Source organism: Chrysochloris asiatica, unplaced genomic scaffold (assembly GCF_000296735.1).
Source record: "Chrysochloris asiatica unplaced genomic scaffold, ChrAsi1.0 scaffold00122, whole genome shotgun sequence".
In the NCBI taxonomy this organism is placed as follows: domain Eukaryota; kingdom Metazoa; phylum Chordata; class Mammalia; order Afrosoricida; family Chrysochloridae; genus Chrysochloris; species Chrysochloris asiatica.
In genome coordinates this window covers 3,849,922-3,864,996 of record NW_006408640.1, presented here as the reverse complement: position 1 = coordinate 3,864,996, position 15,075 = coordinate 3,849,922, and the positions used below count along the sequence as shown (strand labels likewise).

General features: G+C 40.0%; 1 protein-coding gene and 1 pseudogene across 1 annotated transcript in view; one reads left to right on the top strand and one right to left on the bottom strand.

Moving 5' to 3' along the window:
- Positions 1 to 15,075, bottom strand: part of IMPA2 (inositol(myo)-1(or 4)-monophosphatase 2) — a 114,503-nt gene that overhangs the window by 9,023 nt on the left and 90,405 nt on the right. The gene's annotated exons all lie outside the window — the stretch shown is intronic.
- On the top strand, positions 2,661 to 3,695 carry LOC102829734 (annotated as a pseudogene).

Below are 15,075 nucleotides of genomic sequence, written 5' to 3'. Positions count from 1 at the left end.
AGCAAGGGACCAATGAACAGATACCAAAAGAAAAGAATGTCCACACCTTTATCTCAGGAGTCCTGCCAGGCGTCTGTGGCTGCTCCGCTCCTTCCCCCGCGTGGTCTCACCCAAGATGGTGGCTCCTAGAGCAGCCAAGTGTCCCAGAATAGAAAGCAATAGATTTCTTGCTTCTGCCACAAATTCCCCCAGCTGTGAGCCTTCCAACTTTCTAAATATTCCTTTATATGTGGTTCAGAGTCCTGGGACCATCCCCTGAGCCTGCTTGGTCGGGTATTCTGTGTTGTTGTTGTTGGAGCTTCCAACCCGTTCTGTCATCTGGTTTGTTCTCCCTCATTGTCCAACTTTTACATGCACATGAGGTTACTGCAAATACTATGGCTTAGGCCATGAACACCTCAGTTCTCAAATTGGTATCTTTACCTTTGAACACTTTAAAGAGGTCTTGTGCAGCAGACTTACCTAACGTAATATGTAGTTTGATTTCTTGACTGCGGCTTCCATGAGTGTTGATTTCAATTGTTCTCGATTTATCACAATATTTATTGTTCCAGTGGTGAGGACATTTGTTTTCTTTACATTGAGGTGCAACCCATACTGAAGGCTGTGGTCTTTGTTCTTCATCAGTAAGTATTTTAAGTCCTCTTTACTTTTAACAAGCAAGGGTGTATCATCTGCATATCTCAACTATTCCTCCCATCTTGATGCCATGTTCTTCTTCATTTAATCCAGATTCTTGGGTTATTTGCTCAGCATTCAGATTGAATGCAGTGCACAAAATTCTTAATTTTAAAACATTCAATGTCCCTTTGTTTTATCAGAAGGAATGCCTCTTGGTGTATGTACAGGTTCCTCATGGGCACAATTAAGTGGTCTGGAATACCCGTTCTTCACAATTCTATCCATAGCTTGTCATGATCCATACAGTTCAAAGCCATGGTATAGGCAATTAAGCACAGGTAAACATCTTTCTGAGTCCTGGTGTGGCGCTGTGGGTTAACGCGCCAGGCTGCAAAGCCATTTGAACTGCAAGGTCGGCGGTTCAAGCTCACCAGCTGCTCCTTGGAAACCCTATACAGGGTCACTATGGGTCGGAATCAACTTGACGGCACTTAACAACAACAACAAACATCTTTCTGGTATTCTCTATTTTCAGCCAAGATTCACCTGATGTTAGCAGTGATATCCCTTGTTCCATGTCCTCGTCTGAATCCAGCTTGAACCTCTGGCAGTTCCCTGTCAATGTACCATTGCAGCCATTTAAAATTTATCTTTAGCAAAATTATACTTGCGTGTGATATTGTACAATGGTTTCTGCATTCCATTAGATCACCTCTTTGGAATGGGTGTAAATATGGACCTCTTCCAATCAGTTGGCCAGGCAGCTGTCTTCCAAATTTCTTGGCATTGATAAGTGAGTGCCTCCAGTGCTTTATCAGTTTGTTGAAAGATTTCTATTTGTATTCCATCAATTCCCAGAGTTTTGTTCTTTGCTAATGCCTATTATGCTCTGGGGACTTCTTCCTTCAGTACCTTTGGCTCTTGATCATATGCTACCTCTTGAAATGCATGAACATTGGCCATTTTTTTTTTTTGGTAGAGTGACTTTGTATATTACTTCTATCTTCTTTTGATGCTTTCTGTATCATTCAAAATTTTGCTCACAGAATCCTTCAATATTACCATTAAAGGCTTTAATTTTTTTCTTCAGTTCTTTCAGGATGAAAAATGCTGAGTGTGTTCCTTCCTTTTGGTTTTCTAACTTCAGGTCTTTGCACATTTCATTATAATACTTAAACTTTGTCTTCTTGACTTGTCCTCTGAAATTTTCTGTTCAGCTCTTTTAATTGCTTAGCTTCTGAACAGCAAGTTTCAAAATCTCTTCTGACATTCATTTTGGTCTTTCTATTCTTTCTTTCTTCATGTATGATGTTCTTGATGTCATTCCACAACTCTTCTGTTCTTCTGCCAATAGTGTCTAATATATCAAACCTGTTCTTGAGGTGATGTCTAAATTCAGGTGGGATATGCTTAAGGTTATATTTTGGCTTTCACAAACTTGTTTTAATTTTATCTTCAGCCTGAACATGCATATGATCAATTGATGGTCTGTTCCATAGTCTGCCCCTGGCCTTGTTTTGGTTGATGATATGGAGCTTTTCCACCATCTCTTCCCACAGATGTAGTCAATTTGATTTCTGTGTATTTCATTTGGTGAGGTCCAAGTTGTTTAAAATGTATTTGCAACATAGACTTCCACTCACTAAGGCCTCTTGGCTATGGCTACTATTCTGTGACCAATCTGCCAGCAGCAGAGACAAACACTGGGTCCAAGATATGGAATCTGTCCTAGAGGTGATCAGCCAGCAACCTGGTGGCAGGTTGATTACACTGGATCACTTCCAACATGGAAAGGGCAGAGGTTTTTTCTTACTGGAACACTCTGGAAATGTATTTGCCTTTCCTGTGTATAATACTTCTGCCAAAACTACTATCCATGGACTTACAGAATGCTTTATCCACCTTCGAAGTATCTCATACAGCATCACTTCAGATCAAGGGATTGACTTCACTACAAAAGAAGCGTGAGGCCAGGCTCATGGATTTCACTGGTCTTTGTATGTTCCCCATAATTCTTAAGCAGCTGACTTAATAGAATGATGGAATGGCTTTCTAAAGACACAATTACGGGCTGCAGCTGGCGGACGATAGCGGAGAGCAGCAGCGCAGGGCCCGGAGAGCTGGAGCGACGGTCTTCCGTGCCGTAGCCCCTGAGCTCGTGATACTTACAGGTGGCTTTAGCGGGATTACACGAAAATGAAATGAAAGGCAAATCCTCGAGGATGGATGGACCTAAAGCTGCAGCCTTTATAAACCCACAAACACCACCGCATAGTTTCTATCCAAGTGAACACGAGTACAGTGGATTATATATAGTTCGACCCTCAACTGGGGAAACTGTAAATGAAATTTTCAAAGAGACAAAGGAACATGGAGCAGTCCCTCTGACTGAAGCCACTGAGCTTCAGGTGATGAGAAATCTAAGTCATTTACAGGTGGAGGATACAGATTGGGTAATTCCTTTTATAAGCGGTCTGAATACATCTATGGAGAAAATCAGCTGTACAATGTTCAGATTTTGCTTAAATGGTGGAGCAATGGTTTCAGTTTAGATGATGGAGAATTGAGACCTTACAATGACCCAACAAATGCTCAGTGTTTGGAGTCTGTTAAGAGAGGAGAAATTCCGCTGAAGCTTCAGTGACTGGTTCATGGCAGCCAAGTGAGTTTGGATATGGAGGATCAAGAATACATCAAACCCAGATTGAGATTCAGGGCTTTTAGTGGAGAAGGGCAGAAACTCAGAAGCCTTACACCAGAAATAGTTAGTTGTACACCTTCGTCTCCAGAAGAGGAGGATAAGTCAATATGCAGTTGACCTTACTCTTGATTCGGTGCCAACAACAAAAATTCAAATCAAGTTAGCAGATGGGAGTCATTTAATACAAAGATTCAATAAAAATACCCACAGGATCCTGGATGTCCGAGACTTCATTATACAGTCTCCTCCTGAATTTGCAACTCTTGACTTTATTCTTATGACATCCTTTCCAAACAAGGAGCTAACAGATGAAAGCCTGACACTACAAGAAGCAGATGTTCTAAAGACTGTGATACTTCAGCAACTAAAGTAATCTGCAGCTATACATGCCGCAGACTGCAGGAAGAGGTTATATGCTGTATGAGTGAGAAACATAGGTCCAGCAAAGAGAAAACCAAATCATTTTCATTACTTTCACAGATAAATTTTAGTTTTATTCTTAATTATTTTCCAGCCTTAGTGAAGATGAATCCAAACTAAGGCTAGGTCTTCAGATAGGTAGATTTATAGGTTTGAGTTTTCAGTTAGAGGGCTGGCTAATGTTGATCATTCTTTTTTTTGTGTGTGAAACTTTTTATTGTGAATAGAGTTAAGGTTTACAGAGCAGGTCTTCAGTTTGACCCCTTTTGTTTTTTAGGCAAACTAATTTGTTACATGCTATTAGAGTAACAGTATTTGTTTGTAGAGAAGCAACTTCTTTTTGATAAATACATTTGATAAAAATTACATGGACGTTCCTTGGTACTGTATTGACCAGCAGCGGTTAAGAAATATTTTGGTCAAATAAGCTGAGAATTTTGTTTTTCTGTTATTTATATTATAAAGTATCTTTATTCTGATTTAAAAAAAAAAGACACAATTATGGTGTCACCTAGGTGGCAATACCTTGTATTGTTGGGGGCTGTATGAGCTCTAAAATATGGTACTGTTTCTCCAAAAGCCAGGACTCACTGGTCCAGGAAGCAAAGTGTGGAAATGGGAGTGGCACCAGTCACTATTTCTGCTACTGATCCATACACAAATTTATAGCTTTCTGCCCTTGTGACCCTCTGCTTTGTGGATCTGGAGATCTTAGTTCCAAAAGGAGGAATATTTCTACCTAGAGACTCAATACTAAATTCACTGAACTAAAAGTTAAGACTACCACCCAGCTACTTGGGCTCTTCATGTCTATGGATCAACAGGTGAAGAAGGGAGTACTGGCTGGTGTGGTTGATCCTAATAACCAAGGGGAAATCAGATTGATATTATATAATGTAGGTAAAGAACAGTACATCTGGAAAATAGGTAATTCCTTAGGATGTGTCTTAGTACAACTATGCCTTGTGATTAAAGTCAATGGAAAACTATAGCAACCCAATTCTGACATGAATGAAAGTTTAGGCCATCCCACCAGGCAAAGAACCAAAACCAGCTGAAGTATTTGCTGAGCACAAAGGGAATATGGAATGGGTGGTGGAAGAAGGTAATTTCAAATACCAGCTAAGATCATGTGACCAGTTGCAGAGATGAGGATTATAATTGTTATGAGTATTTCTTCCTTGTATATTTGCATTAGTTTTTTGCTCATCATGGATCCTGTGTCCAGCTTTCATCATCTGACATCCAGTTCTTAGAAGCCAGCTGTTTGCAATACTGCCTGCTGACCTTGGGATTTATCAGCTTCTGTAGCCCATAAGCCAGCAGCTTTCTTCTCTCCTACCAATCTTGGATTTATCAGCCCCTGTAGAAGTTAGATGGCTCCAAACTAATGTCTGACCCATGGACTTGTTAGCTTCTACAACTGTGTTAGCCATTTCTTTGAGTTAAATCATTTATAAGTTTTGTTGGTTTTGCTTCTCTAGAGAACCCAACCTCAGACAGCCTGTAACCTAAGACCTAGATTTTTCTCTCAGCTGGAATCTATACATTTCTCACTTTTCTTATATCATCAGAGGTTCTCATTTTAAATATTAAACACTTCATGAGAAATGCTTGGCTTTACACTAAAGCCACCAGCCCTTAAGAGGTCTGAATCATTTATTGTGAACACAGCATAAAAACTGCATTGTCCCTACACCCATGTCTTTGGGTACATGGTCATGTGGCACAAAGTGCCTCAAGGTATCCAGGGTCCATAGTTATCCCTCCATGTTTTGGTACAGCCCTCCTAGGTCAACTTGCCTGGCCATAGTGATCTCTCTAAACCCCAGTACACCTGGTCACATATTGAGACTATGCTTTCCCAGGAAAAAGGACCTCTTTTTACCCACAGTCCCCTCTTTGGATCTTATGCTGTAAGTAAGCCTGGTACACACCCCTCCCCTCTTGAGAATGGTCTACTAAACACATCCAATCCTAAAGTGATTGAGAATCATAAAGGAGCAGGAGTAGCAATCTTAATCTCTGACAAATAAACTTTAAGGCAAAAACCAGCATAAGAGACAAAGAATAACATTATCTCATGATTAACAAGGGTCAACTGAACAAGAGGACATAACTATAATAAATATGCTCCCAATAAAAGAGCCTCAAAATACATAAATCAAACCCTAATGAAAATGAAGAAAGAAACAGACAACTCTAGAAAAATAGTAGGAGATTTTAACACACCACTTTCAAAAAAGGACAGAGCAACCAGAAAGAACTCAAAGATACAGAGAAACTAAACAACATAATCAATCAACTTGACCTTATGGATTTACACAGAGAATTCAACCCAATAACTAACAGCACAATACACATTCTTTTCTACTGCACATGGAAAATTTTCCAGAAAAGACCATGTGTTAGGCTACAAAGTAAGTCTCAATAAGGTAAAAAACAGCAAAATATTACAAAGCATCTTCTCAGATCCCAATGCTATAAAATTAGAAATGAACAACAGGAAGAGCAAGGGAACAAAATCAAATGCATGGAAACTGAATAACACCATGCTTAAAAGCTATTGGGTAATAGAACAAATAAAAAATGAAATAAAAAATTCTAGAAACAAATGAGAACGAAAACACAATATACCAAAGCTTTTGGGACACAGCAAAAGTAGTGCTGAGTGGGCAATTTATAGTAATAAATGCACATATCCATAAAGAAGAAAGAAGCCAAACCAACACATTAACACAACAGCTCTAACAATTAGAAAAAAACACCATCAAAGTAAACCTCTAGTCACTAGAAGCAAAAAAATAATAAAGATTAGAACAAAAATAAATGAAATACAAAACAGAAAAACAACAGAAAAAATCAACAAGACAAGAAGCTGGCTCTTTGTAAGGATTAATAAAACTGACAAACCATTGGCAAAACAAACAAAAGAAAAGAGGGAGAAGATGCAAATAACACACATAAAAAACTATATGGGTGTGCCCAGTGAAAGAGGCTTCCTGTGGAGCCTTTGCACTGCGTAAGATCATAGGTGGAATCCTGGTCCCCATACAGAATCTTCTGAGGTGGGAAATTTCCACTTGAAAAGACAAGCAGACCCGCCTGGAGCAGCTAGAGGAATAGAAGATACTTCTTGAAAGAAAGACCAACAGGAAAAATAATAAACAATGAAGGCAGTCCAATTGATTACTACAAGAACATGCAAGTTGTTCACTGGGGAGCCATCAAGGCAAGTAATCAAGTCCCCTCAGGGCAAACCCCCTTCCAAGACTGAAACTGAAAGGGAATACATGAGCAGGCATGTAATCTTGCTAGCAACCACACTGGTCTACCCATAAGGAGAAGTGGGGGAAAAACAGCAATGAAGGTGTGAGCTAAGTCTGACCATGTTCAACAGATTCCTGTCAACCTGGATCTCGACCTGGGTGGCCAGCAGTATAGCATGACCTGGGGACTCCTGAGTCCATGGACAGGAACTTAATCACAGAGGACTAGAGGGGAGAGAGGGGCATCCAGCTGATGTGAAATGAGGAGAGATGCACAAGAATGCCCATACTTGCAGACAGTACCCATTTGACCTAGCTTCAATGGCTGATGATCAGAACTCAACTAGAGGAAGAAAAAGGAGGAAAAAGAGTGTAATCTGCTACAATTTGATGAACTTGACCTATACTTATAGATGTAGTAGCTTAAAAGAGGGAACAAATCTTTACAACAAGGATCGTTCCCACCCCTTCTGTACACAGGGTTGACGGGGATGGGCAACTTAGACACCGGCTACCCAAAACAGGGGGGGCAACAAACAAAGGCATGAAGTGACTGGCTACAAGTTTTCAAAAGGGAACTTAGTTTCAGAGGGTGCGGGGGAAGGTAGAATCTTCACTGAATGGTTTCCAACCTCTCTAGATGGGACTGGTGAAAGGAGATGGGGATAAGGCTCTTGTGGTTCAATAGTGAATAACTGCTAACAGGACTGATTGTGAATGTTGCGAATGTAAAGGTAGACGTTGTGTAACAAAAGGAAGGGAGTGGTTGATTCTGTAGCCCAAGAGTGGAGGACCCTGGGACCATCAAGGGAGAAGAGCAGAGTGTAGGACCCTATCCAGCGAAGCAGTGATGCCAGAGATGGAGGCAGAGACAATGACATGGAGAGATAGAGTGGCTGGGGACTCTAGATTCAAGGAGTGAGAGGGACTGTGTGCTGGTGGCCAGAGGACAAGCATGCAGGGTATGCCCTTTGGTTGTCTGAATGGTTATATATTCCTAAGTGCTTCGTTGTATGTATGAAAAAAACAAACACACACACACACACACACACACACACACACACACACACACAACAGGGATTGGAAGCAAATGCTGTTGAATGATGCATGAAGGGGATTGAAATCATTGCAATGAAATGAAATACAATAGAATGAATGTAAAGCTGATGCTATCCCATGTAACTATCACTCAATTCATAATAAACATTTATTAAAAAAAAGAAACCATGTGGGTGATGTCACAACAGAACAAATGGAAATAAAAAGGGTAATAACAAAATGATAAAAAGTTGTATTCCAACAAATTTTTTTAAATCTTGAGGAATTGGATATATTTTTAGAAAAACACGAGTGAAATAGAAAACTTGAACAGACCTATAAAAAGAGAAGAAATTGATTAGGTCATCAAAAAACACCCAGCCAAAAAAAGTCCAGACACAGATGGTTTCACTGGTGAATTTTACCAAACATTCAGAGAAGAGCTGTTACCAATTCTACTCAAACTATTCTAGAATATAGAAAAGGATGGAAAACTTCCAAACACATTTTATGAAACAAGCATAACCCTCATACCAAAACCAGGTAAGGACATCACTAAGAAATAAAAGTATAGACCAATATCCCTCATGAAAATAGATGCAAAAGTTCTCAACAAAATTTTAGCCAATAGAATTCAACAAGTGTCAAAAAAATTATACATCATGACCAAGTATGATTTATTCCAGGAATGCAAGGATGGTTCAATATTAGAAAAGCAATCAACTTAATCCAACATATAAATAATAAAGGAAAACAACCACATGATTATATTGACTGATGTAGAAAAGGCATTTGACAAAATCCAACACCCATTCTTGATAAAAACACGCAACAAAGTAGGAACTGAAGGGAAATTCCTCAACATAATTAAGAGCATATATACAAATCCAACAGCCAGAATTACTCTCAATGGTGAGACAATGAAAGTATTCCCTTTGCAAACAAGAACTAGACAAGGATGCCTTTTAACCCCACTCTTTTTCAATATTGGGTTGGAAGTCTTAGCCAGAAGTATAAGACAAGATAAGGAAATTGTTGTTGTAGTTGTTGTTATATGCCGTGGAGTCGGTTCTGACTCATAGCGACCCTGTACAGGGTTTCTGAGGCTGTAAATCTTTACGAGAGCAGAAAGCCTCATCTTTCTCCCACGGAACAGCTGGTAGTTTCGAACCGCTGACCTTGTGGTTCGCAGCCTGATTCGTAACCGCTATGCTACCAGAGCTCCTTTGAAATTAAAGGCATCTAAATTGACAAACAAAATGTAAAACTCTATATTTGTAGACGGTAAGATCTTATACATAGAAAATCTTAAAAACTAAGCAAGAAAATTATTGGAACTCATTGAAGGATACAACAAAATGGAAGTATATAAGATCAATATACAAAAATCAGTTGGATTCTTCTATATTAAGAAAGACAGCTCTGAAAAGGAAATTAGGAAAGCAATACCATTTAAAACAGCCACCCAAAAGATAAAATGTTTAGGAATAAATCTAACTAGAGAAACAAAAGACTTATACAAAGAAAACTAGAAAACACTACTATGAGAAACCAAAACACACTTATAAATATGGGAAAATATACTACATTCATGGATGTTGTTGTTGTTGTTGTTAAGTGCCATCAAGTCGGTTCCGACCCATAGCGACCCTGTACAGGGTTTCCGAGGGTGTAAATCTTTACGGGAGTAGAAAGCCTCATCTTTCTCCCGCGGAGCGGCTGGTAGTTTCGAACGGCTGACGTTAAGGTTCGCAGCCCGATTCGTAACCACTAGGAAGCCTTAATATTATGAAAATGTTAATACTAACCAAAGCAATCTATAGATATAACATAATTACAATCCAGATTCTAACATCAGTCTTTAAAGAGATGGAAAAAGCAATCATGAATTTTATATGGAGAGGAAAGAGACATCAGATAAGCAAACCACTGCTTAAGAAGCAAAACAAAGTAGGAGGCTTCTCACTCCCTGAATTCAAAAATTACTACACAGCCACAGTGGTCAAAACAGTACCAGTCTGGTACTGGTTCAACAAAAGACACATACATCAGTGGAACAGAACTGAGAACCCAGAGGTAAATCCATCCAGATACAGTCAACCAATCTTTGACAAAGGGTCAAAGCATATTAAATGGGGAAGAGGTAACCTCTTTAACAAAAGATGCTGGCAAAACTGGAAATCCATTTGCAGAAGGATGAAACAAGATCCATATCTCACACCAGATAAAAAAAATGAACTCAACATGAATTAAAGACCTAAGAGTAAAACCTAGAACTATAAAGATCATCAATGAAAATGTAGGGACAAACTTAAGGACTCTAACACATAGCATACACACACTGTCAAACATTATAAAAAATGCACAATCAGAAGATGACAGAATAGATGACTGGGGCATACTAAAAATTAGAAACTTAAGTACATCAACAGATTTATCCAAACAAATAAAAAGGGAACCCACAGACTGGGTTGTGTTGTTTTTTTTTTTTTTTTGCAATGACATATTCAATAAGGGACTAATATCTAAAATTTATAAAAATCTACAATACCTATATAAGAAAAAGACCAACAACCAAATAAAAAAGTGGGCACAGGGCATGAACAAACACTTCATCAGAGAAAACATCCAGGTAGCCAACAAATATATGAAGAAATGTTCACGATCATTAGCCATTGTTATTTTTAAACGCCCTTGAGTCGGTTCCAACCTATAGCGACCCTGCATTGGGTTTCCTAGGAGCAGCTGGTGAGCTTGAACCGCCAACTTTGCAGTTCAAATGGCTTTGCAGTCTGGTACATTAACCCACAATGCCAAACCAGAACTCCCATTAGCCATTTGTTGTTGTTGTTGTTAGGTGCCATCAAGTCGGTACTGACTCTTGCACAACAGAACAAAACACTGTCTGATCCTGGGCCAACCACTATGGTTGCCACATTTGAGCCCATTGATACTGCCACTTTACCAATCCATTTCACTGGGGGTCTTCCTCTTTTTCTCTGACCCTCCACCTTACCAAACATGATTTCCTTCTCCAGCGACTGGTCCCTCCTGACAATATGTCCCAAATATGAGATGAAGTTTGGCCATCCTGGCTTCCAAGGCGCACTCTGGCTACACTTCTTCCAACACAGATCTGTTGGTTTTTTTTGGCAGACCATGGCACTTTCAATATTCTCCTCCAACACCATAACTCAAAAGCATCAATTCTTCTATGGTCTTCCTTATTCACTGTCCAGCTTTTGCATGCATATGAGATTACTGAAAATACCATGGTTTGGGTCAGGTACGCCCTAGTCCTCAAGCTGACATCTTTGCTCTTCAACACTTTAAAAAGGTCTTGTGCAGATTTATCCAATTCAATATGTCATCTGATCTCTTGACTCCTGCTTCCTTAACTGTTGATCGTTGATCCAAGAAGAATGAAGTCCTTGACAACTTCAATCTTTTCTCCATTGATAAGAATGTTGTTTATTGGTCCAGTGGTGAGGAGTTTTGTTTTCTTTACACTGAGATGCAACTCATACCCGAAGGCTTTGATCTTTGATCTTCATCAGTAAGTATTTTAAGTCCTCTTCACTTTCAGCAAGCAAGGTTGTATCATCTGCATATCGCAGGTTGTTAACGAGTCTTCCTCCAAACCTGATGCCATGTTTTTCTTTATATAACCCAGCTTCACAGATTATTTGCTCAGCATACAGACTGAATAAGTATGGTGAGAGGACACAACCTTATCGCACACCTTTCTTAATTTTAAACATTTCAGTGTTCCCATGTTTTATTTGAACAACTGCCTCTTGGTCCAGGTACAGATTCCTCAGGAGCACAATTAAGTGCTCATTAATACTCATACTTTGAAATGTTGTCCACAGCTTGTCATGATCCATACAATCAAAAGGCTTTGCATAGTTAATAAAGCACATGTAAACATCTTTCTGATATTCTGTGCTTCCAGCTAAGATCCATCAGGCATCAGCAATGATATCCCTCACTCCATGTCTTTTCAATCCAGCTTGAACCCCTGGAAGTTCTCTGTCAATGTATGCTTGCAGCTGTTTCTGTATTACCGTTAGTAAAACTTCACTTCCATGGGATGAGAGATATTGTCCGATGATTTCCACATTCTGTTGGGTCACCTCTCTTTGCAATGGGCACAGATTCAGATCTCTTCCAATCAGTTGGTCAGATAGTTGGCTTCCAAATTTCTTGGCATACATGAGTGAGTGCCTCCAGTGCTGCCTCAACTTTCTTGAAAGATTTTGATTTTTATTCCATCAATTCCTGTTGCCTTGTTCTTTGTCAATTCCTTCAATTTCTTGTGGTTACATACCAAGTAGAAGGATTGCTGGATAATAAGGTATTTCTATTTCCAACTTGCTGAGGAAGTGCCATACTATTTTCCAGAATGTTTGGACCATTTTGCAGGTCCACCAACAATGTAGGAGGGTCCCAGTTTCTCCACACCCTCTCCAGAATTTGTTGTTTTCTGTTTTTATGAACTTTACTGTTAATGCCGGTGTGAGATAATATCTCAGTGTTGTTTGATTTGCATCTCTCTAAGGGTCCTGGTGTGGTGCTGTGGATTAATGCGCCAGACTGCAAAGCTGTTTTAACTGCAAGGTTGGTGGTTCAAGTTTACCAGCTGCTCCTTGGAAACTATATACAGGATAGCTATGGGTTGGAACTGACTAGACAGCACTACACAACAACTACAATGGCTAATGCTACCTCTTGAAACGATTGAACATCAACCATTTCCTTTTGGTACAGTGACTCTGTGTATTCCTTTGCCCACAGCCTAGAGAGTTTCTTCTCCCATCAAGGCCAGTCCCCTCATCGGGCTCTGGGTTCTGTCAATTTGTCCCTTTCTAGACCATGTCCAAGTCATTAATCTTGCCTTCTGAGCCACTCTCTCCCCCTTCAGGATTTATGCCCCAGAGGAAGGCTTTTATCATGGTGCTCAAACCATTTGAAATTTGTCTTCCCCAATAGAAGTTCTGAGGGCATGGATCTTGCCAGTCTTGTTTGCGCCACTGCACTTGTTTAGATGATGAACGTCTTACTTAACGAATGCTGCTATAACAAAAATATCTCAGGTGCATGGCTTTCACAAACATACAATTTTTGTCTCACAGTTTATGAGGCTAGAAGTCTAATTCAGGGTGTCAGTTCTAGAGGAAGCATTTCTCGTCCTTCTCAGCTTCTGTCTCTTGATTCCCTGGAGATCTACATTTATCTTGGCATCTGTCTTACCCCATTTCTGCTTGCGAGCTTGCTTTCAATCTCTTTATATCTCAAAATAGATCAACTCAAGATATACCCCACAATAATCTTATTAACATAACAAAGAGAATTCATTCCCCAAAAGGATTATCCACGAGCATAGAGGTAACAATTTATTACATATTTTGGGGGGATACAATGAATGAAGTGAATTCCCCTCTGAAATAGCCGCTGTCCTATTTCTCTTTGGTCCTTAATAAGCAAACTCTTCCAGGATATCACACTCACTGCTCCCATTTCCTCATGGCCCATTTACCTGGTGGCACACTTCCCTCTGGCATCTGTCTCACAAAGACCTTGAGCCTCTTCTGTTGAGTCAGCATGTGATTTAGAGCACACAATCTGTAGTCACTCTATGCATGTCCTCAGCAGCGCTTGGCCAAGCAGATTATCTTTCTTCCTTGAAGCACTCTTATTATTTCTCAACACCAGGACACTGGTCCTCTTGGATCTCCTTAAAGGCTGACATTCCTCAAGAGCCCATCCTAGTGTTAGCCTTTCCTCTTAAATCCTTATTGTCAGGCCAAACCCCTCTACTGAGTTTCAGATAGTGGTTAACAGTCCAGCCAACGTTCCATTTCTACTTTTCCAAAACTCCTGACTTTCCCTCCCTTTCGCCACCTTCATCTGCTCACCCCCCATGCCATCCACTGTCCAGTCCAGTCCATTTTCTCTCCATACCTGACTGCTTGCTTGTCTCCAGTCACTGCTCATACCCTTTCCCCTGGTCACAGAATGAGCCAGTGATGTTCATCTACTCTGGACTCCTCCTTACCTCCTCCCAGGGTGGTCACGTAGCCTTCTACAATGGGAATTGGACATCACACCCTGGCTTAAAATCCTCCAGATGCTTCCCACTCCTTAAGTGGAGCCCAAATTCCTTACCAGGACTCCGTTCCTGCCTCTCCAGCTCCTCTAACTACGTTCTCTGCTGACCAGGCCTCAGGCCATGGCAGGCTCCAGGCTCATGTGTGTAGGGCATTCGTCTGCTTTCCATGCAGTTCCACAGGTCTCAGGGCAAACAAGTTTCTCAGAACTCACACCTGCTACATATGCTCTGAGTCCTGGTGTGGTGCTGTGGGATAAGCACTGGATCACAAAGTTGGTTTGAACCACAAAGTCGGCAGTTCTAACCACAAAGTCACCAGCTGCTCCTTGGGAACCTTATACAGGGTGACTATGAGTCAGAACCGACTTGATGACACTTAACAACACCATGTATGCTCAAGGGCCTTTACAACCTCTCTGTGTGATTTGCACTGGACCATGCAAAGTTTCACTTTATGAATGGTCAGCTCACAGCAACAGGGACAGACACAGCAGGTACTTGGTAAGTAAGTACTGACTAAGTAATGAATAAATATTTTTCCTTAAATACCAGCCTTCAAGAAAACAGAGTAAGAATCTTTCTGTTTTGACTTGATTTGTCAAATTACTAATATTTTAAATTTATGGGAAGAAGTTTTGAGTTAGGTAGAATTTTTTTTAGCTAATCTAAGAATCTAATCACTATGTACAATGCTGTTTTTTTTGGAGGAAATTAATTCTGATTTACATTTTAATTTAGTTAAAAATGATCTTTTTTAAAAAAAATATTTTATTGTGAATTATATGATAGTTTACATGGGAGAACTTTAGATTTACATTCATTCCATCGTATATCATCTCACTGCCATGGTTCGAATCCCCTCCATGCATCATCAACCACCCAAAGGGTATATCCCAGAAACCCGTCCCCTACAC